Source organism: Aphelocoma coerulescens, chromosome 9 (assembly GCF_041296385.1).
Source record: "Aphelocoma coerulescens isolate FSJ_1873_10779 chromosome 9, UR_Acoe_1.0, whole genome shotgun sequence".
NCBI classification, from domain to species: domain Eukaryota; kingdom Metazoa; phylum Chordata; class Aves; order Passeriformes; family Corvidae; genus Aphelocoma; species Aphelocoma coerulescens.
In genome coordinates, this window is record NC_091023.1 from 20,627,738 (window position 1) to 20,654,199 (window position 26,462).

At 39.5% G+C, this 26,462-nt stretch overlaps 1 protein-coding gene across 6 annotated transcripts in view; it reads left to right on the top strand.

Moving 5' to 3' along the window:
* Positions 1 to 26,462, top strand: part of TBL1XR1 (TBL1X/Y related 1) — a 110,768-nt gene that overhangs the window by 52,610 nt on the left and 31,696 nt on the right. For 3 of the 6 annotated variants that reach the window (XM_069023830.1, XM_069023833.1, XM_069023831.1), the window contains one exon: positions 19,266 to 19,333. The exons of the other annotated variants lie outside the window; for them this stretch is intronic. The gene's annotated coding sequence lies outside the window, so the exon portion shown is untranslated. The remainder of the gene's footprint in view (positions 1 to 19,265; positions 19,334 to 26,462) is intronic. 6 annotated transcript variants of the gene reach the window in all.

Genomic DNA, 26,462 nt, shown 5'->3' on the forward strand with positions numbered 1-26,462 from the left:
ACTATAGGTATATAAAATGAGTATCTGCAGATGAGCAGCTCTTTGTAAGGTGGTAGAGCTGAAGGTTGGTTGTCATTATGCTGAGAACAGGGACCCCTGCATTCCAGAGTTTATGAAACTTGACAGTGCTAAAGATGTTGCCCTCAAGAGCCTAGAATAATTGATTCAAAATAAATAACCCTGCAAGACTAAGGCCCTTATTCTATGAAATACAAATGCATGTGCACACATGTAGCTTTGAGTGTAGGAGTAGTTCTTTTGCGATATAAATTAGGAGCACTCACATGTATAAAGCTAACCAAGCTTGAAAGCACTTTGAACAGTAGAGCCTAAAAGTGCCCATGAAATTTATTGTTGAGTCTGTTGGTTGTACAGTTTATGGAGTGCAGCCTTAAAAGGGAAAAAAAAAAAAATATTTCTAGCAAGTTCTGAAATAGTCTAAAATAACCGACAACATGAAATTTTGGACTGTTTTGCTCCTTTTGAAATCAGTGGATGCTGTTATCAATGAAGGAAGGTGAAGTGGAATGTATTTTGTGTGATAATTTGTTGTGGCTAAACAATTCTATTTCAAAATGTTCATGCATCAGTTCTATTTACTGGACCAGCATGAATTAGCTAATCTAGTGGTTTATGTGTGGAAGGCGAAATACCAATAATAACGTGATACAAAAGAAAAGTTCCATCGTGCGGTAGGGTGCAAACTGTGATAAGCATTAAAAATTCTATGTGCACCATTCAGAGTCGTTTTTGGAAGGGTTTTTGAATTTTCTGTTTCTTGACAGAAAGCAAGTTAAACACACTAGCAAGATCCCTTTCTGATTCAGAGGGGAAACACCTCTTTTCTCCTTTTTCTGCCATTAAAGCTCACCACTGAATGAATCAACTGAAACGGAAATGAACGTCCTTTAAAAAAATTTAAGCGTTGGCTCTGTTTTGAAGTACCATTTGTCAGAGAACTTTCTCTGCTGTTTCTCCAAGCGTTTTACAGTTCAGAAATAAGCTTTGACTAAGAATTCTCGGCAGAATCATAAATATGTAATTATCTAAGCAGCCGGGATATTTAGCCCCTGGCAGGTGCCCAGTGCAGTGCAAGAGCAAAGGGAACTGGGCCAGTATCTCAAGCTAGAGGAGCATCTTCTAAAACAGGGTGAGGACCATTGCTGTTCCTTATCTACTTCCATTCCTAGGTTTTAAATCTTAAATGTACCTGAAAAGAGGCTGTTTCTGCTGCCATGGGCTGTCTTCTCTTACAGCTGGTTTACTCTGGATTTTTCGTTGTTGTCTTCCTCTGCTTCATCTCCCCTGCCTTAGGTTTTTTTCTGTCTTTACTGCTTTATACTGGTGTTGGTTCAATAGATAATAGTAGTGCAGTTAGCAGTAGGTTATATCTTACTTGATCAGCATGCCATCTGCTTTAGAGGAGAGGGAGATTTTGTGTTTCTGCTCTGGGTTCACTGCCATATGCCCGTGGTGAAGTCGTATAACCGGAAATGAGCCTTTTCCTGCTCTATTATATGAAAGAATTAGAAATGCAGTGTAAAATCTTATTGACATTGACAAAGTTTGTTGCATAGTTAAAAAACTAAACTGGCTTTTGGGTGTACGTGAAGTAGGATGTTGTAGAGAAAACCCAAGGACAAGCTCTTTTGTGTCCCAGCACATGAGTGTTGCCATCTGCAGAAGAGCAAGGCTGATTTCACAGGAGACTGTGTTAATGTGTCACTTGTATCACCAGGCCTTGATCCTGGTTTCCTTCTTAACAACAGAAAGTTGATGTTAGTTCAAGTTAACAAAAGTAAAAGCTGCCCTTAGTTTCAGCAGTGGTGATGCTGGGAGGTAATGAATATTGCTGCAGAACAACAGGAAGTCTGTAGGCTGTGTGGAACGACACTGCTGATGATTTTATTTACTCAAGAGAAGCAGAGACCTGCTGGCCTTCAAAAACCAGGACCCTGTGTGGCCATCACCATGGATGGCAGGGCTAGAGGCCTGTATTTGCATTCCAAGCCTTTAGTTCACCCAGTGAATAGAAACAAAAACTGTGGTCAGTGGGTTAGTGCACCCATATTTTTAATAAAGGTCATGTGTGGTGTTCTTATTGTAATTTAGTGAACAAATATAAGAAACTATTCAAGACAAGGGATTTGAATCCCATACTGAGCATACGTATGTAGGATCGGCATCCATGAATTTAATATTCCCACAAATGGAGGGTATTGATGTCAAATGTGAGCCATAATTGGAATCTTTGACCTCATTAATGATATTCATTAAATCTTCCCCTTTCACTTAATTTCTTTGGGCTGTGGATGGACCATATTTTATTACTGTCTACACGTGTTTTAAAAATGTTTTATCGTATGTTCAGGTGTTGAACAGCTGTGCAAAAAAAAAAGTCCAGTAGCATAAGTTAAATTTAAGTCCATCATAACAATGTGAAAAGGAGAGGACTTGAATAAAGTAATGAACTGGGCATGTGGTATGACTCTTGGCAATGGTTCTGTGCAGGGCAAGGAGCTGGACTCGATGACCCTTGTGGGTCTGTTCCAACTCAGCTGATTCTGTGGTTCTGTGAAATTGGCAAATGAGCTTTTATAAAATCAGCCATTTCACTGTCTCGTAACGTGTTTTCTCTTTTAGCTCAGTTGACATTTTTTATGAGAGCAGCCATGCACTTCTGGTAAAGAGCATACAGTAAGCCAAATAACATATATGTGATGGGCTATGAAGAAGTGATTTTAAGTGTGTGCTCACTGATGAGAATCCAGAATAGAGTCACTGGCGGTTAAAATGAACAGAGGGCAGATCAACCATCAGAGCAGTCTTTTTTCATGAATAAAAGAAACAAATTTAAAACTATCAGGTACATAACACACAAATTAAGGGGGAAAATAGATGGTCAAAGGTTAAAGAGGGAATGAAAACACAAGTTTTATGGTCACAAGATCAAATGAGGCATTAGTTAATTTTCCTTTTTTTGGTGCAGTTCAGCAGGAGTTCAAGTAATTCAACCGAGTGATTGAACTGGAACAGGAAAGAGTGCCAGAAAAACTGGTTGCTAATAACATAAACAGAAAAAATAATCAAATGAAGTTAAGACTAGATATCAGCATTTCACATTAAAATGCTTTTGAAAAGACTGGATTCCATCCTAGTTCATGGAACCTGATTTACATAGAAAACAAATTTGTAACAACTATTTTTTCAACAGCTGATAAATTATTCTACTAATAAGCTGTCAGAATGGATTTAACCAAGAAGTGGCTGAGGCTCAGATGGTGTTTTCTGGAGACTGACCATCTGGGAAATGAGCAGTAACATGAGTAGTAGGTAAGGGTAAGGGTATTGGAACTGTAAGGAGGTGACTTAATTATGTAAATAGCAAATGGAAACCACATTGGGGATGCTGGGCTTTTGCTCTAAATAGAAGATAAAATACAACTTAATATTGCCTACCATTGATACCCCAAGGTGATGTGCTGCTCTTCAGGCAAGATCATTGCTGCCTTTTCTTACACATATTTCATACTTCTTATGAAAAGCAAGTAACTGGTATGTGTTTGAGTTTGTGACTGTGAACGCAGCTTAGAATAGATTGTTGGCATACCTTTCCACTGGCCTAATTCCTGGCTTCTTTTATATTTAACTTTTTCTAAAAACAAAATCCTTTTCTGCTGAACCGTTCAATTTTGGTTATTATTAAGATTTTTCCTATGCTGCTGCAGTTTACGAGGTTCCTGTTTTAAAGTCCTCCCCAGTTGGTGAGCAGACTCTTCCTTGTCCCAGTTCTTGGCTCAGACTGTGGTAAATAGGCTGTTGTGGAGCAAAGTTGCTTTCAATGACCCATCCAGTTTTGTTTTAACATCCTTTTTGCTGAAGCTGACAGAAGTTTCTCAGCAGATTGGCCTCCTCATTGCCTACAGGAACAGCTGTTGCCTTTTTGTTTTGTTTTGGTGGCTTTTGTTTTGTTTTGTTTTGTTTTTTTTTTAATTCACACATCTCCATGGTGGTCCAAGTATTTCAGGTGAATTTCCTTTTCATCATAACGCAAACTGAATAAACAGATTTTTGTCTTTCAAAATGCCCATGTCAAGGCAGTTGCAGGGATTTTATCCTGTTGAGTTTGACTTGCACTTGGACTGTTCCTGTTAAAGCTTGTAATTTTCATCAGACTGCTTCTCAGTTTGTCCACAGTTGGATGTGCACTGTAGCATATTTGGAGGAGTGTTGTATGTAATCCTCTGAAATGTCTTAGTCCTAACATCCAAGTGTCTGGGGTTCACGGGAGTTGGGTCATGAGGGAACTGAGAACATGGGGCAAAAGCTGTAGCCTGGGATAAAACAATGTAATGATCAGGAACATTATAGTTCAGCAAATTCAGCAGCACATAAGCAAGTCGTGGACTCATTTTTTGTCTGATTTGGAAGACAATTTAATCCGTTATGTAAATCTTTAAATTTATGCTTTGAAAAAGGAGTGTTATGTGCGCAAATTCTAAATCATTCCGAAAAGAACTCGTGGCATCTATACATAGCAAACCTATCGGAAAAAATAGTCATTTTTAGGGTTCCTGAGGTTCTGTTGTTACCCCAAGATAGATGTGGGACGCTTTGCAAGTGCATGAGTGGAGAAACATCAGGAAAGGCAAAGCTTGAGCAGAGTGTAACTAGAAGTGCCAAGTTACAGCTGTGGTGAGTGACATCAACTTAAAAAGATGTCAACTATGCAGGACTCATAAGTTAGGAACCTCTGTGCTTGCTTTTGAAGAAAAAGCGTTGCAGCTTAAGTGAAGTCAATTGTTCCACATATTTTTGTGACTTGTAACTCATCTGGTGAAAAATCTGCAGTGGTTTGTAGGCACGGTGTTCTGTGTTGGGAAAGGAGCTTGGGGATCCCAGGAGGAGGTCTGGGTCACAGAGTAACACCCTTCCTTCCTTATTCTCTTGCCCTGGTAGCAGGGCATTTGTGTTCTTGCTATGTCCACAGGAATCTTCGATGGAAAAATTAACATATGTCAGAGAAGTTATGTATTTAAAGTAAATCCAGCCTTGCCACGTGCATCTCTCTGGCTACACCCATGAGAATTGCCAAGAGGTCAACTGAAAAATTGCCTAGAGGTCAGCTGAAAGGGCCTTTTTGGGAAGTGGGTGAATTCATAGCCCTCCCTTGGACAGTTTATGGGAGCTGAGTAGCACTTAGGACAATTTGGAAGATGATGCTGTGTCTCATTTCCACAAGCAGCTCTCTGCACACTGTCAGGGTTGAGAAACAACAGTGCAATCTTACCACGTGCACGGGCTTAGGGGGTTTGAAGAGCAGTTTTGTGGCTACCTCAACTTTAAATTCAGTGTGATACACAGCGCCTCTGCCAGCATATGTTGAAATCCTGTGATAAGAGTGCTATAATTAGGAAGCTTAGTTGAAGAATTGGGTGAAGGAAACACTTGCATTCCTTAAGTATAGAGGATTTGTCAAAAAGCAAAGCATTCCCTGACTTGCTATGAATTCCTAGGAGGATTTCATGATACATATCTTGGGTTAAATGAAAAGGAATATACTGAAAGGGGGAGGGGGATGATTGTTTCTGTTATAATGTGTGAATGCCATAAAATCCTCCTAAATGCAGCATTTTGAAGAAGGGGTTTTGCTGCTTTTTCCTTTTCTCATTCCATCTTACAGGAGGATTGTAGGATCTGTAAAGTGTGGACTTCACTGTAGGAAATGCATCTATTTATCACTTCAAATCTAAGCGAGCTGTATGGATTGTTTTAGTAACACCTAGCAAAAAAATAATTTGTTTTGGGAACCTTAAATCTACTAAATATTTGCTGAGTGAAGAAAGAATCATAGCCAGGCAGAAGTGCATGTGTAACGTTTTGCCTCACACTAGGATAATGGCTGCAAATTTCTAGAGCTTCAGCTGTTTAATAAGGCATTCCCTAACTCAGCCCAACAGCCAGAGCCAAGAAAAGAAAAAGTGCCTGTTCCTATGATGCTTTTACCTTCCCTCTCTCAGCCTGTTCCTGCAAAACACTTCCCTGCTTGCTCAGCTCTGGTCTAGCTCAGTGCCTGTGTTTCTGCTGGGCTCACTGGGGCTGAGCAAGGACCTGGTTGTAGGAGGCTGGTTGCTATACGGTTAGAAAATAAGAGAAATCCCATGCTCTCACTACTAGCTCTATACAGATTGATTGTTTCTTCCAGACACAATTAGACTTGTTATATTGCTCTTTAACTTGTTACATAGCTTTTTATCTAAAATAAACCAAGGACTAGCATTTAGTCCTCGTTCAGTGCTACAAATATTTCATTCCACTGGCCAGAGAAGAAGTTACTGAATTTAGATAAAGATGACAATATTCAACATTGTATTTATCCTAACTCAGTAACAACTGGCACTTGCAGGCATGTTTAGAAAAGCTGTGTTACATCTCAGCACTTGCATTATCATTGAAGACTCTTCAGTTTATTTTGACTCACACAGAAGAGGAATTTTTTTTTTTTTTAAAGGGTGTGCTAGGAGGGCAGACTTGGCGGCAGCAGCAATGCTGACTCTCTGGAGGACCTTGGTCCATAAGAGAGAGCAGCAAATGGTCTAAGGGAATATATATTAAAACAAAACAACAAAAGTCCTGGACAGGAGACTTTGTTGTTGATGTTTGATGTTGTTTATTGACCTTGTCTGGTGAGATTATGATCTCTTCAGCACAGGAACGAAGTCCTACGTGTTTATGCAACCTTAGCACAATGGGGGCCCCATCTTAAAAAGGGATGTTTTGGATGATGCAGTTATTCAAATAAATGGTGGTAATAATAATGTTCATTATGTCTGGTTTTAATTGTTGTGAAGGTTCCTTGAGCAAAGAGAGACGTGCCTGAAGCAGAACAGCAACATTTTAAGTGAAATGAGTAAAGTCCCCATGATGCCTTGCATCTGTTGCTTTTTAATTGTCTGTGTATTTTGTAGATGTTTTTGTACCACTCTGTTTTATCCAAGTGTGTATAAAACCACATCAGAGATTTTACAAGGGTTAGTATCAGTGCATTTTGTGATTTATACTCAGTAGTAAAGATGATGACTACCAGAGGCTTTTTTGGTTTTATATAATCCTGGCTTTTCAGCCTTGTAATTCACTTGCTGCCTGTTTTGCAGTGCAGAGCAGTGATAAAAACTTTGCACATAGACTTGTTTGACTTTTCCTTCTCTACAAGTCATGGAATCACAGCTGAGGGGGTGGCCACCCCTCCTCTGCATGGTACCTGCTCGTTTTCCTCCCAGGCACTGATTTCTGGTAGCCTTGTTTTGTTGTTTTGGTTTTTTTTTTTCCCCTCAGGTTTCAGTATTACAAATGGAATGGAAGGACAGTGTAAATAAATAGAGATGAATTTGGTTACGTATGGCTGTGCTGTGAAAAATGCAGGTTCTTTGTGTCTAGAAAATGGGTCATGTTTTAATTGCATTGTCAAGGGTAGTTAATGCTTAAACAGTTTGCTTCTCAATATAAAAGGGAATAAAAATGGATCTGCTATTAACTTTTCCTGGCATGCCTAAGATTATAATATATATGTATAAACCTAAAGTACAACAGGTCTAGAAAGCCCTACAGACTTTTAGCTACTTGCAAGTGCTCTCAGTTTTCTTCGTGACAAAATGAGCTATTTTTGTTTTTCAATACTATATCTTGTGGCATATCTACAGTGAGCCTCTTCTCATCTGAGTGCTGCTATGCTGAACAGACAGACCAGTTCTCCTCACCTGAGGCAGAAAATAACATTTTTGGTATACTTTGAGTCGCTTTTCCAGCAGATTAAGGAGCTGAAGTTCAAGTCCATGCTCAGTTGACAGTGCTGCCTCATCCCTGTGCCTCGGACTGCCTTCCATACCCTGTGCCTCACGTTTGCCCTTGGTGTTATCCAGAGGTTGTGTTCATGAATAACCCTGTCTGCTTTTCTTGCTGTGGTGCACAGGGTCATTGGAGTTCACTCTTTTCTTAACTGCAATTCAGGTGAAGAGCACGATGGCAAAGGATTTATTGTTCCTGTGGTTACATAATGGGATAGTCAGTGACAATAATTTCAGCTAATTAGGTTAAATTCAGCAGAAAGGCAGCTTCTGTGGCATCTTGGAGGGAGAATCCTCTTACCAGGAGATCCACCTTAGGCTGACCATGGAGTCTGTGTTTTGCCTGGTGGAAGCTCATTCCCTCAGCACTGTCAGGGAACCCGTGGGATATCTAATAGCAGTCTGAGAACACACTGCTTACAAATGGGTGTTCATCTCTCAGCAGTAGGGGTAAAGTGTCCATTGTTTGCTTGATTATTTTTTTTTTTTTCTGTGATTTGAAGAAGCTTTTGGTGTGGATTTTTTGAGTGATCTGTATGAGACAGGAAGAACCACTCATCTTCATCTCCTTAACAAACCCAAACCTCTAAATTCTATCCCTATTTCTATTAAAGAGTAATTAAACCATTAAAAAATCATGTCAAATGTCCTTCCCTCTGTAAAGCCAATTTTGCCTAGGGTAAGCATAACCAAAAAAAAAAAAGAGGAAAATAATGTTTTCCTACTGCTAATAGTGTTTGCAACTTTTAACATGAGCATTGGAGGTAAAATGATTTGGAATAGGAGAAACAGAAGATATGAACTAGGTCTTGACTGGTGCTGGTTTTATATAAAGCAGATGGTGCGAGAGTGGTTGTGGTGTTACTGCTACAGAAGCAAAACTGCTTATTGATTGCTGGGCTCCAGTTTTTATTCATAACTGTAAGACATGTGAATTCCTACAGCTGTTGCTTGAGTGAAATTTGCTGATAATGGAGACTTTCACTTATCTGGTCAAGCCCACTCTAATCCTGAACATTTTTAAATGTCTCCTTAAGGTTTAAATATTTTTAGTATATTTAAAGAAAAAGCCCATCAGGGGATGGATGAAACTGCATTCACCTTTTCTTTCTTACCTTCTTTTTGAGTACCTTGCAGCTTTTTTGCTTACAAGTGTGGCAGTTATTAGAAAAAATAGAGTGTACAATGGATAAAAAATAGCCCACATGATGAAAGTGGCTTTGGATCCCAGCTAGCTCTGTATTTGTTTCTTGCAGATTTTGTTTCCTTTTCCTGATTTTCTTCCTCTAGTTTTTAAATAGTTATGTGTTAAAGTGAATTTTAAGATAAAAAGAAAATTTAGGAATCGGAAAACCATAGACAATCCTGTTCCCAGACAGCAAGTGATGATCTTAATAACTCAGGATTCTCTTCCCTCCCCTTGGATTTAAAGATGAATTGGCAACGTGCAGTATTAGTTACAGCTACAATTGATTTCTTTGTACAAGCACTTTGGTATGCATAAATACATGAGAAATTAAACAGCTGGCACAGGTCTCCTGGTTTTGTGTAAATCTTAAGGCTAGGAGGATGCATTTTTTTATTTTATTCAAGATTCAAAGACCTAGCTGTAGAAGGAAGTTCTGTAAATGGCATTATTAGGAGTGTGCTTCTGCAAGCTGATGGGAAGTGATGTGATTTTATACAAAGAGGAAAGCTGAACAGCAATGATTTTTGTGTTTCTCTTCAAGTCTCTTTCAAACATTTCTGAGTATTCCAAATTATTCTGCTGTACAACTGTAAAAATATATTATTATCCACTGAAACATGAGCACAGGTCACCTCTTATTGAGGGGGTGGTGTTCCCTAGTCTTAAGTGTGTTTCAAGAGCTGTTTCTATGTAATTCTGCCTCCATTTCTGTTTTCTCTCCATGGCAGGCGTACCTGAAACAATGAGTCCTGCTTCTCTCTCAGCAGAAGGCTTGAGGCAGTTTAGTGTGTGTTGGCAGGGTTTCTCCTGCCAGCTTTCCATCTTCACTGAGCATCCTCTGCAGGATGCTCTTTTTTCTGCTCTTCTGCAGATAGTGTCAGGCATCTGGAGAGAGAAAGGGAGCAGAACTGTTTTCAGGGCAGATCACAAAACCTAAACGGGAAGAAAGCTTAGTGAAACAGGCGATATTCTTTAAAAATGTATCTCTCCTCTTCCAAAGTCCCCAACGCAGTCTGGTTTGCCAGAGGAGTCCTCCGTTGCATCATTTACAAAAGCTGCAGAGAGGATGTGTTCCATGGTGATTGTGCTTTCCTTGGTTTTGCCATGATAGAAGAGCAGGAGAGGCTGTGTCAGTAGTAGCCACGTGTGAAGTCTGTCCTTCCTCTCGGTGGTCACTGGGGCTGGGGCTGCACAGGTGTGGTTTTATGCAGGGTATCTTATGAAGGTGCAGCCACCCCTCCCCACTGATGGATAGGTTGTATTGTTGAGGGGTCTCTCCATTTTGTGGGTGACTCTTGCAAGTCTAGAGATGGAGTAGTACCTTGTACTGCATCTCATGGTGCTCTGCTTTTGGTGCCAGCAATCAAAGCTAGTCTTTCTCTGGGACATAATAAAATCAGGTCTAGGAATTTCTTATTGCCATCTCCTGGACGCTCACTCCTCCCAGAATCACTATGTCCAGCATCCCACCGAACTTCATTCCAGTGTATTACTTAACTCTACTTATTTTTATTGTTTGTTTGGGTTTTTCTAAAATTTTCTTTTGCATAGACTTCTAGATGGAAAAATGTTTGCACCAGCTTATGTGGTATAATAAAGACTATTAAAATCCAACATGGCTTTTGTACGTACAGTTGCCTACAATGAAAGTTAGGTATCAGTTTGGGAAGGCACACAATAGGGGTATTGTAACTGAGCAGTGGCTGACATGTCACTCAAAACTCAAAGTAGGTTGTACTATAAATATAGTCTCTTGTTTTGCAATTGACATTTTGCTAGTGGGTGGCTAATTTGAAAGGAAATAGACCAGTGATCTAATATTAATAACTAATTAATAGTTATGTGGATATTTAAAGTCTATTTTTCTGCTTATTTATAGGCATATATTATTCATCTGCGCTGTGTATCCTTCTTTTCGTGTACATTTAATTCTGAAACTTTTGCTTTGGTAGCATTCAGGCTTTGCAATCAAAAGCTTGATAGCAAAGTCGGTGTGTTCTTCAAACCTACTTTTTAAGGATGACAATTTCAAAGTAATAACACTTCAGCTACTGAGGGAAGTCTCCCTCTTGAAGCAAGGCCTAAGAGGAACGCCAGTGATACATTGTCTACATCTCACCTGCATTTGTGAGTCCTAAATCAGCATCACTCCTGGATGTTTTCCTGCATGTAAAGTAGAATGTAGGGCAGTTTTTAGGCCTCCACTGAAAGTGTGTAGCTCATAGACAAACTGAAGAGGAGTAAAATAAGAAGGAGCATCTAACAAGGAGCTTGGTCCTTTGGGATCAGAATAAAGCATGCATTCAAGTGCTTGTTGCTTCTCACAGCATATGTGATACTTTACCAAAGAGATGTGATGTTCTTGTTTGCTCTGATGGGACAAACTTCAACATAGGTTTTTGTCTCTTCTACCTATTCCCCCTGCCTCCTGCCTTCTCTCTCGCACTCACATTCATCTGTAAATTAATAAGCATGTGTGATACTTGTCCTTTTAATGAATTCTTAATTGAATTGATAATAAGGCAAGAAGACTGTGTGAGAGATTCATTGTACTTTGTGTATGCTCGATATGTTTAGATCTGTTTTGTCACATATCCAAACATTTTTAAATGTATTCTACCAAACTCCACAGAGCAGTGCTGCAATATCTGGGCCCTGACTGCTAGCTGTGGAATTCGTGTGTTGTCTTTGCAGCTCATCCCTGTTGTGTGAATAACTTTGCTGTGAGTGCTCAACTCACAGGGAACAAAAATTGTTTCCCACTGTCTCCAGAGTTTGCATTACTCATTTAGCCATGGTCCTAGGAGGTTTAAGCCGTGCCCTAGAAAGTGTTTCCTGTTGTTGGATTAAAACCTGCTGCAGTTGCCTGTGGAATTCTCCTGTTAGTGGAAGCACCCACAGTCCCTTCGACCAGTTGCTGCATCATCTGCATTAAGGTCTTCTCAGCATTTGCTGCAGGTGTGAGGACCAAATGTCTAGCACCAAATGTCTAACAACAAGCAGATACAGCATTCTGCCTTTTAATACCTGGCTCTGCAGAGGGTGGGGACTGCAGCTGTTGGCTTGTTGCAGGGCATGGCATTGATGATAGAGGAAACAGAGTGTGAGGCTTTAAGCTTTCACAGCCAAATTGGCTGTGCTTTTCCAAAAGTGCTGAGCTCTTTTGTGTTTGGTCTCCCCAAAGCTGTGTCTCTGTATTTCAGCACAGTTCATAGTGTCATCGTTGTGAAACAAACAGTTGTGGATAGACAGACTCCCTGAAGCAAGCTTCCTCCTTCCATTTTCTTACAGATATCCAGAGACTGCAATTTCAAAGTGCTTTTGTTTGTTTGTTGGTTTTTTGTTTTGTTTTGTTTTGTTTTGTTTTGAGGGGGATTCTTTTTCCTGTCTCTTATGTACTTTGCTGTGCAGAGGGCAGCTCTGGGCTGCCAATCTGAGATCCAATCCCGAAAATCTTGTGTCACTGATGCGGGGATCTTGCTGGGGAGGTTGGTGTTTCAGGCATCGCTTGGGATCCAGGCCATTTCAAGAAGGGCTTGAGGTTGTTGTCCATTGATAAAATGCAGCTGGCAGTGTTTGTCCAGGTTAGAGGACAGAGCTGACACCACCAATGCACTCACCTGTGCTAGTGCTGAGGGTTCTGTGTGGGGGCAAATAGTAAGGCACGTGATGTTTGAGTTCTCCAATTTCTCTAATTTCAGAGTCAGTTTGAGGCATGTTGGAAGTGACTGTCAGGGGGTTGTTTTGAAGTTTTTGTACCTCTGTATTTTTCTGACTTTTTGTGTGACAGTACGTGTTTATATTTTCAGTTCCCTGTGACTCAGGGAATCTTTCCTCTATGTATATGCTTATTGCAGGCAGTATTTAACATAGTCCTGTTGATTCTCATGTAATAATGAGAGCCCATCACAAGGTGCACTCTTAATCTGCCAAGATTTATAGACATTTTTTGATTCTCAAGCAATAAAAAAAACCCAAAAAACTCTAAATACTTTAGAAATTTGCAGAAATTCTCTTGTATTTCAAGTGTTAACAGGTGGTGTTGGGTTGTAGGTTGGACTTTGATGATCTCAGATGACTTTTCCAACCTAAATGATTCTGTGGCAACTTCAGTGTTTTCTCTCTGTAAAAAGCACATCTGCATCTGGGCAATCCTGCTTGCCCTTGTAATATTTACTTGCTTATCTTTTGTATTAAAAATAGTAAACCATGTTTGTCAAATAATATAGCAGGTCACAACACTTTAAGCATCTTGAAAATTACCTTTATGTAAGTCCTGATAGAGCACTGGAAGTGTGTCTGACACTGGGAATATGAAGCAATGGTTCCTGTGCAAGGTTCTTGTGTCTTGAGCTGCTGCTGATCCACCAATAAATTCAAGGAACTTCACATTTGCCTTGTGGAGGGTTGTGAACAGGAGCAATAGACAGTTAAGGTGTTGGAAGTAAACAAGTAAAGTTCATGAGTGACTCTCACACATACATGAGTTGGAAGCATGGACTTTTTTAATGGCTGGGATCCTTCACTGGTTCGGATGTGTAGCCTAGAAATACAGTCTTCCATCAGAATGGATTGTTCACTGTTTCTGTTTGAGTTTGTCTTACATTCCATAAGTATCTCACTAGTGCTGCTTTGGTGTTTGTAGGTTTTGAGGTGGTGTTTTCCTATACGAAAACACAACTTTCTGAGTAGCACTACAAACAAGTGCCTTTTGCAAACATTCCCCCCCATTATTAAAGGCCCACTGAGTCTGAAAATTAAGTAATGTAGCTTCCCACAAACATGCATATTTTTCAGTGTAATTGGAAGATGTTTTGGATTACTGTCTTTAGGCCTGTGGAGCCAAGAACCCAATTATAGGCATGGTTAGAACACGATCGTGTGCGTTAGTCAGATTATAACAAGATTCCAATAATGCAAAATTGCTGCACGACAAATTAGTTTGTATAGATTTTGACAGTTGTTGCCTTTAATAAACTAAATTATTAAGCAATACACAGCTGCAATGCTTGCGAAATTGAAGAAAAATAGACTCATTTCCCTGTCAAAATCTTTTCCACAGGGCAGGACCACGGGCGTGTGTAAGTCTGGTTTGAGTTGTTCAGTTGACTTTGTGAATCCATCTGTCCCAAGATGATTTTCTCTGTGAATAGATGTGAGACAGGTTACAAGAGCTACATTTAAGACTTTGTCAGGCACCTTCTTTTTACTATTAGTGCTGACAGATGCAGTTGCAATCATTTGGGCTGACATTTACTAAGCTAAGATTTGGGGGGTTAATTGTAATTTATGGATAAATGGTGACTAGATTAATGCTGCATGTTTATTTTCACTACAAACCTAAGCCAAGAATTTACAGTCCCCTGGCAGAGTGCAAGAGGCATCGATGTGGTAACTCCATCTACCCATTGAATTGGATCTCTGAAATCCAAGAACCTGTTGTTCCCTGGAGTAAAGTGTTACAACACTATAAAATAAAGCAAAATCTACTACATTCTAGCAATCAGGCTATTCAATAAATAGCTTTTTTACACTTTCCTGTCCTGAGCTATGTTCCAGCTGCAGATTTGAGAACCACTGTGGCTGCCAAGTGGCATTTGTATCTATAATGGCACAGACTCTATTTTAGTGATACGGACTTTAATTAGGTATGACATAATTATGATACAACCTGCTTTTGGTCCAATTTAGGACCAAGTCCCACTATTTTTACATGCATTTCCAAGCAAATTAAAGCCCAGTTTGAGGTATGTGCTCCATCCCAGCTACTTGATATCTATTCAAAAGGAGCTGAGATTCCAGCAGTCCATGGTCACTGCCCTGCAGTTTGGAGCTTTCCTTTTCACAGTCCAAGAGCAGCAAGGGCAGACCTTATTTCTGAGTGTCCTTGGCTGCTGTCGCTTGAGGTCTTTCAGCTCTTGCACTTTTCTCCTGGGAGAACATGATGGCACTGACTTAATGGGGGTAAATTGAAAGATGAAGGCTGCTCATTTTCTGTGCGTGGTGAGGGTGAATCTCTGGTCATGAATTCAGAGGCAGGCACAAAGTACAGAGCAGCCTTCTGCTGTTGGAGTGCTGACAGTGATGATGGTTGATGGCATAAAATAAAGCTGCTAGAGATTGTGTAGAATGGCAAGGGAGAAAAGCAAAAAAGAAAAATATATTTATTTACCAAATTCTAATACGGTAAAATGGAGGATTTTCAGGAAGGAGAATGATGACCAACTTTACAGTGCTTTTGAGTGGCTTACATTTTGAAGGGTGGTTTTTTTGGAAAAAGAGCTGCAAGTTCCAGACATCACTTTTAATGAGTCTGCAAAATAGTGGCTGTAGTATTTGCAACGCCAGTCATGAAACAGTACTATTGGAGACAGCCTTTAAAAATTAAATACTTCTGCCTTCCAGTTTGGTAAAAATGATTCCTGTGTTTGATTTTTTTCAATAAGCCTACCCTTATAAAACTTAAATGTTTTAAGCCAAATAGTGTGAATTACGATCAGGCCAAAGAATTTGGAATATCTGTCAAATTGAAAGAATGAGAATTTCAGCATCTTGTTTCCAAAATAGTTGTACATACTTCTTGCTTTCTTCATGTGCCCTTGGCAGTCAGTCAAGACTTTTTGAGCACCATCAGTGTACTCTGAAAATATCCTCTGCACTTCATAAATCATTAAGAGGATGAATTATGGAAATGACAGTGGATAAGGAAGAGAAGCAAAGATGCACATTCACTTGGGACATTGCCTTGAGGCTGGTGTCATTTGTTGGTTGGATGGTCTTTGAAATAGAGGCATTAGAGAGAATAAGTTGTAGCGAGCAGATCAAATATCTCATTTATAGTCATACTCTTCACACAGAAAGAAAACAACATCAAATATTATTAACAGGTGGTCTAGTGGGAAGACAGCAGTAAACAGTACTTCCTAAAAGTGGATAATTTCTCTCTCCCTGATGGGCCACATTCAATTTATAAAATGCACATCAGTATTTTTTATGACCACATAATTTACTTTTTTGTCTTGTTTTCCCTAACTACAGACAATTTAAAATCAAAACAAACAAAAACCCTAGTCAGCCATTAAAAAAGGTTACTTGTTTGTTAGTTGAAAAGCAACTTTTTTTTTTTTTTTTTTAATTTAAAAATTGAGACTTAAGTCCCAATCTACTAGCAGTAGGGATTTCATTTAAAAGAAATGGAAGAGAAGAAAAATCAAAAAAGGTTGTGGAAAAAACCCCACCCATGGAATAGGTAGATGGGCTCTGTGCTGATCAAGGAGCACGCTCTAGTGGTGGGTTAATCCAGCGTGGCCTTCTCGGGTGCCCATCCTCCACCTCCACTGATATTAATCAGCTTCTTCAAGAAAGTGACATTTTCACAGAATCTTTTTAAATTTACCATTTCTGTTGCTGTCCTGTGCCAAAACAAGTGCAATGTGTTTACATGTGGCATCATCACTTGTATTGGTGGTAGTGAGATGAAATTCCTGCTCTCTAATTAATTTTGCAGTGGGGAAGTATATGTCTATTTTTACAGATGGTTTTTAAATGCATAGATATTTTAAGCTGCAGAGGGAAAGATTTCATGCTCACGATGCACAAATTCTTATGGAGTGTGAGCATTTTAGTAACAGACACAGTTGTTAAGCTTGCCTGTTAACATCACGTAAAATGTTGGGTTCCTGAAATCCTGCACATTTTTGCACTGTTTTCTGTTCTTGTCCTCTCCCTGAGGCTGGTAAATCTCTTCAGTCCTTCCTCTCTCTTCAACTTTTCTTTTTCTGTAATGAGACTTTAGCTTTACAGTTTGATTCTCTTCAGATTCCTGAAATACACGTAGATAGGCATCTTGTAAGAAAGAAAAATAAAATACTAGGCATGTAACTATGAAGCAATCCACAGCTGAAGAGTGGATATGGTAGGGAAAATTATGCCCTGTGATTATAGGTGAGCACCCTGTGATGTGCTTCATTTCATCATATCACTTGGTAGGAATATAATTAAATGTGAAGTTTTTATCCTACATCCTTCACTGTATGTGAAGGGTTTCTTACTGCAAATTCTATTCACATCACTAACACACATAAAAAACCCCAGACATATACTCTTTATGCAGTGTGTCTCTGCAGCACATGCAATAAATTTTACTCCTATTTATTAATTTGAAACAGATTAAAAATACACGGATTTTTAGAGGACTATCTGATAGTCGTGTTATGAGCTGCAAGTGCCTGCAGAAGTAGCTGACTATCAGGATCCATCTGAAAAAATTGCTTTTGTTGCTTAGTCATTCTTAAAAGCCCTGTTAAGTTAGGCCATGCATTTAATTGTTGCTGTTCCCTCAGCCCTCTCCACGCCATGGCTAAGGTAACTGTGAACAGGTTTCTTGCTGCTGTAGGGAGGTTAATGCAATGGTGAATTTCTGGTGTTCAGTGTGTTTTGTGTTTTCTGTGTGTGCTCTGAAGGGTGCTGTGGAGAGGAAAGGAATTCCTCTTAAAGCAGGTTCTGTTGAGGGTGTGGTGGTTCTCTGCTCTCCTGTAGGGCCTCTGGGTTCTTTCTCTTGTTTGGCATCATTTTGGGGGTAATTTCAGTTATTTACTTGAGTAGAGTTTGTTGCAAATGAATGAAAAATCCTTAATGTAAACATAAAGTGTACAAGGTTCAAAGCATAAAAGTTGAAACTTACTGCTGTCTTGTTTGTTCACCCAGCAGGATCAACATCCCCTTTTAATGACCTTTTGCACTTAGAGTTAAAATTTTATAAGCTTGTTAAACTGTGTTTCTGATGATTTTTTCCCAAATTAAATTTTAGCAATGTAGTTGGCATATACAGTTAGGTTTGTAGAAATGATCAAAGCAGTACATAATACCCTAGCAGAGAATTAAAATTACATTAATGGAGGGTCAGGACCTTTTCAGTTAGTTCTTGTGAATTACTGTCCGTGTTACAGGGAGGACCAGGACACTTTTCCAGTCCAGAGTGGTGGTACCATGGTTTTCGACACTACTGTCCATTTGGCTGTCAGAGGCTTTTCAGAAGGAAAAGAGGAGAAGTTTACTTGATTCTCTTGGGAATTTAAACATGGAAAATGATTGCTGACCAAAATACTCTGTGGTTCCTCAATCAAAAGAGGAAAAAACATTTTCAAGTCTTATTGAGCTTAGCAACAGGCTAAATAGCAGAGGGTTTCTTAGAGGTCAGTGGTTGCTTTTAGGATGATGGAAAGTCTGAGATGCTAAGTCCTGTTTAAGGCATGTGTTGCCTTCCTTGGTTTTAATCCTAGTATTAAGGAGGTGCTTGGGAAGTTTTAGTGTTATTTGTAATGTATTTTGTCAGCCTTTGTAGCTGGAGTTTAGTACTTAGAAAATTGTTTGCTGTTTTCCAGATCCTCTTCCAGAGGGCAGAGTTATCTGTTTTACTATTGAGTGTATCCTGCTTCAAACAGCTTTTTTTTGATATGTGGATTCTTTTCCCGTGGTGCCCAGACAGTGTTCCTGTGCTTCTGCCTACAAATCTTCTCCTTAATCCCTTAGTTTACATAAGATCACTTTCTAATGATTTAATCTGTAATGAATATTGGTGGTAGGGATCACCATGTTACACACATAAAGGATCAGTAATTATTCTGATCACAGGTGTGCCATGTCTTTCTAGGGACTGTTTAAATTTTGAAGTTTCCTGTAGAAATTAACTTAATGAGGGTATTTTAAGGATTGTTCATATAAGACACTCTTTATATAATTTGTTGATGTGAATTTCTGCTCCAAAATGGTCACTTTTGAAAACACTGGATTGTTTGATCATGGCCTTGTGTTTCCTGGTTTTCATCTTGCTATTGAATCATTTTAGTATGCATTGGTTAACCCTGCAATATCTATTGCATCAGTATTTACCCCTTTGTAAACTTTAATCTGGAGTCTCATAAAGAACAGAAATTCCTTTGAAGCTAATATGCTATTCTGTGGTGGAGATTTGCTTTCAACTTAGAGTGAGAAGAGGATAGAGTTGAAACTGTGACTGTAATTCGCTTTTAAAATAAATTCCATGTAAATAATCAAGGTCTCTAATTTTTTATGTTTATTTTCTTAACTAAGCATATATTGTTATCAGTAGGAAACTGAATGTTGTTTTAATTCTTTCAGTAAAAAGACTGGTAGAAAAATAGCTTTTATCCTTTTTTCATCCTTTAAAATAAATATTGATAGAAACTATCATAATATGGTTTGTGTTACAGGTGGTGTAATACCAAGGGCTGTACTGCTGCCACATCACAATTTTGTGGGGTTTCAGAGAGTAGTTCTGGTAAGGACACTCAATGATTTATCTATTTATTTGTCATAAAAGTGGACTGTAGTTTGGTACAATTTAGTATTACGTGCATTTACAGTATTTGTTAGGTATCAGTTTCTGCAGTTCACTGAATCCATACATTAAGTGTTCTTTTATTCAGTGGTCTTTAACAGCTCCTTTTGGAGCTGTTAGTGTCTCATGTGTAAATCCATATTCATTTTGTTGAGAGTTATGGTATAACACATCAATTGACAGTATGGAAGTATTAATAAATAGACCTTTTGTCAAAACACATTGTAAAAACTATGTTGTCTCCTTGAAGTGTGGAGTCACTATTGCCTTGGTGTGTATCAGTTCTTAAAAAAGGGTGGAAAATTACTGAATTTTGATTATGGTGTGTTTTTTTCAAGTGCTAAAGTCTTGTCTTCCTAAAGGAAAATATGAGTGTGTGGTTCAGAGGGCAAATATCCAGACCATGTGCTGTTATTATTGTCTTCTTAAATGTGATGTGCACTCATGATTTTGCAGTTGTTTCCTGTGAATGTATGTAACTGCAATCCTTCTATCATTTCTTTTGACTTTGGAAACTTTCCGTAAATATATTTTCTTATCTCTTCTCCATGGCTAGAGTTACAAGAGAGATGAGATTACCTATGCTTATTCTTAGAAAGGGAAAAGGGAAAATTCCTTGTGCACCAGGCCACCAGCAGCCATGCTCAAGTATTGTGCAAGAGCACAATTGAGCATTTGTTCTTTCAGCAGGAGATAACTGAGACCACACTGGTATCTGTAGCATTTTTAATATATACCATAATTTAACAAATGTCTTGTGGGTGTAGCAGATGTCTTTTCTTTCCCCAGCACCCCCCCCCCCCCCCCCCCTTTTTTTTTTTTTTAAATTCACAGTCCCTTAAAGTTTTTGGCAAGCTCTCCTTGTGTGCCTCGCTTAGGTCTATGGAGGGCACTCAAAGACAGAGGGAATTTGTTTTAACAACCCTTATCTTGCAAGTAGACCCCCACAAGGTAGAGAAGGATATTGCTGATGTTCTTTGTGGCCTTGCAGGGTAGTGTTGGGCTGGCTCTACTCCAACACATCACTTAAGCAGTTGAAGGCAGTGGGACTAGAATATGTTTAAATGTTCTTCTGGATTGATCTCTGTGTGTACTTTCTGAAAACAAGGTGGAGTCCACAAGAAATTTTCAATGGGATTCTCTGGTCAAGCTAAGAAACAAATAAGTTCTTTATGTGCTGGAGATACTGAGGAGAGAGAGGGATGTCCTTGCTTGAGAAGCCTCTGGACTGATAAATAAAGGGAGCAAAAGGTGCTGGAAGTTGTGAGTGAATAAAGGCTGAAGCCATTTTCCCTTTTGTCATTGCATTTGGTTGGTTTATCTAAAATAATTGGTCATGGTACTACTCACACTGCGTGGTTTCCAGCCCTGTAAGTCCATAGTGCCTCGAGCATGCACCAGCCATGCATGTAGGCTTACTTTAGAGTTTCAAAGTCTTGGAGTGGCAGAAAATGGGCTTTCAGATTTACAGGAGAGAAATGGCTTTGGGAAGGTTTGAGTAGCATCACTCAAGAATGTTAAATGGCAATTCTGCAAAGTAAAAACATCATAGCTTTATAAATATTGTAAGAAAAGAAAGATGATGGGAGCTCTTTGGAGTCTGAGAAATACTGAAAATTTTTCAAAATGTTGTGAGCAATTTGTGCAGTACTTATTAAAGTATAATGTCATCTGGAGAAGTCATGGACTTCTCCCTCTCTGTCATCTCTTTATTTTCAAAAAATTCTGCCATTACTGGAAATGGGCGAGCAGAATTTTACATGCATTGAATCTGTTTGAGGTAAGGTCAAGGTAACCAAAGACAGTGGGTTTCTTTTTGTGAAAAACCATCCTATCTAATTTGTTTGACTCTGAACCAGGAGAAGCCGTTACTGTGATTGGTTAATTCTGAAATAAAACCAGAGTAGAGGTCACTTGTGGGACAAGCTGAGACCATTTCAGTGCAGCTGCCTGTGTAATAGTGGCCTGCAGTTACAAGACAGGGTGTATTTCCATCTCTGCTAATGTTTTAGCTTGACTCAGCAAAACTGTTTTCTCTATACAAAGCTATGATTGTGTTTCCAACTGCATCAGTGGAGGAGCAGTTTAATTCAAAATAGCACCTTCTGATGGAGGGGGGTCCTTATCGGACAGATGAGGTATTGTCAGGTTTTGAATAGTTTGCTTCAAAGGGGATTAATTAAAAAATTAGTGAGAACAGATGTCTGATGTTGGCCTGAGCAGTCAGAAAGAAGAGGAAATGTCCTGGGTTTGAACTTTTTATCTTAATTGGACCCCTTGTGACTTTCAGCCCATTTGATAAGAGTTTCTTCAGTAGATTCTCCTGCTTCTACTGTACAAAGCCAACAGCTTTAAATTTTAAGGTTTTTATGTGTGGCTATAGGCACTGAGGAAAGTTTTTGCATACAGCTTGGAAGGATGATTCCTTCACAAAACAAAAACTTTATATACCACAGGCTGCTTTAGTATAGCTTTTTTATATCCCATGTGCTACACAGAAAAGCAAAATAGTGTTCTTTTAAACTACATTTTAATATATTTTTGAATGTTATTACATATTCTTCTACAGGTGCGTTCAGGCTCCTTTTGCCAGTTAGACCTTCTGTAGAGTGCCAAATTAGCAAGAGGACCATTTGGTATGCTGCTTTAATCTTCTAAGATCAACAATGTAATTACTTCTAGAGATGCAGGTGACTTTGCAATGTGTAGGAGCCGTCTGGGGCTGTGTTATGGCAGGCATGATGATCCAATCTCTGGGAATTTTTTCCTTTACAGTAGTATAAATATGCCTCTAGACTTAAGCACTGATGAAGTATCAGAACTTGGCATTTATTCAAAGTTGTCCTTAGTGTGGGATAATTTGAGTTAGGCAAAATATTCCAATTTCTACAGGCAAGGAAAGAAGCTTGTTTTTATTTTTTAGGGCGTTCTGTAAAAGAAAAGACTGCTCTTGATGATTCAGATATTGGAACAGTTCCCAGTGGGGAAAAAAAAAGGGTATATTGCAGGGTATGGAAAATCTGGTCAAGGAGGCTGATGACACTGACCGTGTTGTGTGCCTTTTCCACATATTATAGGCATATCATATCAGCATACATGCTATTCTTAATATTCTGCCAAACGGCCCTTGGTACAGCTTCATTTTGAGAAAAAAAAAAAGCAGATGCTGAAGGCAGAAGGGGAATCAGCTAATGTCTCGACAACTTTTGGAGGCATGAGTGAGTTTTTCATCAGATATATATATGCTTGAAGGGAAAAATCAATACGACTTCTTATTGAACTTTGGGTATAGCTAATATAGATGGAGATGTCTCTGCCAAAATACACAGCACTAATGCCTAGACAGTATAGGTTTTGCTCATGAAAACCTCCACAGTCAGATTTGAGGTATGGTGCAGAGTAGGATGGAGAGATGCAGAGATGGAATGTCTGCGTTGAGGGTGGTGACTGTAGCAGAAACTGAAAACTGTCTAAATCAAGGGAAGAGGTACTTGCAGGCTTGGAAAACAATCTGGCCATTTTTGCAGAGTTCCTGGGGATGAGGTGGTTTTGTCAGAGCTGCCTGTGTGCCCAGCAGGGTCTCGTGTTGTGCACTTGAATGTCCAGTCTCACAGTGGGGCTGGACCGAGGGAGTCACTGCACTGCCCCTCTCATTCTGTGGTTGTCACCCCAGTGCCTCCTGGGCCCTGTGCAGGAGGCAGTGACAGCCCTGAGGGACCATGAGGACAGAACAGTGGCCCAGGAATGCCCAATCTTTCATTTTGTAAAAGTAAAGCAACACTCTGCCCTAATGACCAACCCCAACAGCCCCTTCCCCACCACCTTTTCCAGAGCTGTCTCAGGAACACGCTTCTTCCTCCTGGCTGCCTTGGCAGCTCTGAGATGTTGCTGGGGTTGCTGTTGCTTTATTCCTCTATGGCTTCGTGATAGATCACACCAGTATTGCAGATTGGCATACAGAGCAGTGAAAGGAGAAATGGGAATTTTTACACTGGTCTCACATTCCTGTTATTTTCAGTTGCAAATGGAAAATAGGATGAGTACGGCGATGATGCTGTGTCACTGCCTAGGACAATGAATCAGTGCTGTCTGCAGCTGCAGAAGCTCGTGTTCATGAGTGGCCATGCCTGGTGTCTGTAGCAGGGCTGGGATCATGGGTATTAAACCCCTTCTGTAATATTTGATTTGACAAATCAGAAGAGCTTTGCCTCTTTGAATACCAGAAATAATGTTTGTCAGACTGTGCTTGTTTCTTAATTTCTTTCATGGCTTTTGAGAGATGGGTCTTGGTAGGAAGTAGCCACAAAAGTCAAGAACTTCACATCCTATTCTTTGTTAGAAATAATTTCAATATGGCATCCAAGTGTTCTAGGTGCTTCTGGAAAATTTAGCTGCCTAATTTCAAAGTTCACCTGAAATTAAATCTTGAGGTGCCAAAGTAAATACAGTTGGTTTCTGATCCACTTCATCGGCCCTTTATCTGAAATAAACTTCTGGGTGTTACATTTGTTTTAATTAGTACATCTTCTTTTGTTTTTTAAATGAGGAATGTCTGATTTAGTGACTTTTTTCCCTGCTAACTGGTCTTTAAGTAATAAAAAAAAAAAACCAACTAGGTGAAGATGGTTTCATAATGCCCTTTTACACCTGATGTTGTTTACACTGGTAACTGATTTCTGTAATTTATCCTCAGACACTGCAGTTTGATTATTCCTGAACAAAAACGGGCTGTAGTTCTAAGGTGGCTTCTTAAAGACTCAGAGCTGTGGTTTTCACTTTTTTATACTGGTGTTGCTTTTGGTTTTATTTAAGAATAAGATGGTGTTGTAGGTGGCATTGGTAGAGTGGTATGAGGAAAGGAGGCTTTTTTTGCAGATTAGCAACCAGTAGGGCAGGGATAGTGCAGGAGTGTAGGAGTAGAAATAACTCATGGAGATTCACACGTATTCTGGTTTTGCATTCATGTGACCAATTGCAGAAACACGCTATCTATGACTTTTGGTTTTGCAAAAAGTGGGGGCTTTTTCCGCTTTTTTAAAGATCCTCCACTCATAATGGTTATTTACCTGCAGATTCCCACAGGCTCGTTTCAGGCTGCTTTAGTGAACAGAGGTGGATGTGAAACTGCTTGGGCAAAGCAAAGAGTTGAGTTTTTAATCTGAGGGTAAACTTTCTTAAGCTTTCTTTAGAACTCCATTCATACATAATGCTGCAGTCAGTCGTGAGTTACATGTCTTTAAATCTCTTGAGGTGAACATATTGGGGCTAGAAGAACTTGTCAGTTTACATTTAATTTATTCCAGGCTTTAGGATATGTTTCATGACTGTGGAGAAGTTTGAATACTAAATATGATGAATGTTAGCCTATATTTTCAATACCAAATTCTGCTGGCCAACTGCATTAGATTCTCAGCATGTTTAATATCTGGGTAAATGGAGAAAAGCTTGTTTAAAGTGCAGTATATTTCTGCTATTAATGTTCACAAGTACCAATCTACTTGTTTGCCATCAATCCACAACTCATGAGTAGTACTGACCTTGTTCTAAGAAGTCAGAAGTATTCAAGGTTTTTTGTTTAAAAAATCCACAACAAACCCTTGCATTGTTAGTATAATTAGTTCATTGTTTTCCCTGTCCAAAGGGCAGTCTCTTCTTTTTCTTCATCCCAAAGTTAAAAGTAGATAAAGAAATCTGGCTTCCTCTTCAGAAAGCAGCAAGTCCCGATGTAGTTGCTCATGAGCTGATTCTGTGATTAATGGCCACTAAAGCTGGAAATTATCTTTCCTTGTTAACAGTTTGTATTTTCTTGACTTGAAATTTCAATGAATTGTAACTAAAGGATCTTCTCTGTGTCCTGTGAGGTTGTTAGGTTGGATTTTTTTCCATTTTTCTCACCCCATTATGGTATTCCCTCACAGGGGTTTTGTGTGTCATCCTTAATTTTTCAGAAACACAGGACTCAGAGCTGTTACTGTTCAACAAGACATCTGCTTCAGGAAAAGAATTGGCAGCTTTTATGCACTCACAAAGGAATTTCAGAAAAATTATTTGTTATTCCCAAACTAGATGCTGCCAGAGTAACATAATTCCAAAACTTCTTTTCTCATGGGAAAGGCATAAAAGACTAGTCTTAACAATGGGGAAATAAGCTGGGTTTATTTGCGTTTAGAATGGATCAAAGCCTCTTCAGGACCTGTTCTGAGCACTGAGCACCTCATTACCGTCTCTCTCTTTTTCATATGTTTATATCCCTAGCACTGCCAAAGCTGTGCTGTGCCTGATAATCCCTGATCTTTTCTGAAATAATGTAGGAGTCAGAAAAGATGCTTGAACACACAGAGAGCATCCTTCCACTCCAGGAAATGCTTCTCCTGCTCTATTTATGTGGTCAGTATTATTTATGGAGTAGTTCTGTTAACTTCCTATGCTCAAAATAATACCTGCACTTGAAAATAACTTTGTAGGTGCTGAAAAAGCTGAGGTGAGAGTGTTCAGGCTCAGACATGAGGGGCAGGGTAAATGAGGGAGCGGATCCTTTGTTGGAAAAGGTCATGTTCATGGAGCTGTCTGTGCCCAGACCGATGCATGTTTGGTTTTAATTTGCTTGTTCACTAGGAAAGAGGAACCAGACCCCAAAGATGTGCAGAAATTTAGTGTAGTTACCCAAGTAATGATATCAACCTTAATAAAACCCAAAAATATAGTGTTTTGCAAAAAAGCCTATTCCAACACCGTGAGGCAGGGGTGGCCACCAATGAGTGTTTGCAGACTTGGACTCTAGTAGAATTCACTGCTCTCAGAACTGCCAGGCAAGGGCTGCTTGGATCCCTGCAGGCTCAGCCTTGCAAGTCCCCAGTCACACCACAGAGAACAATTTGGAGCCTTTTTATTTTGCTGTTGGTTGTGCAAAAATTCTAGGTGTGCAGTATGAAATTGCCCTGAGCAGGGAGGTGCCCAGCTAGCGCTGTGCTGAGTTGTAGGCACCAGCCTGGGGCAGAGAGGAGGTGCTGGTTGGCTCTGGCAGACCTGCTCTGGTCCCAGTTTCAGGTGCTGGGAACTCAGAGCAGTG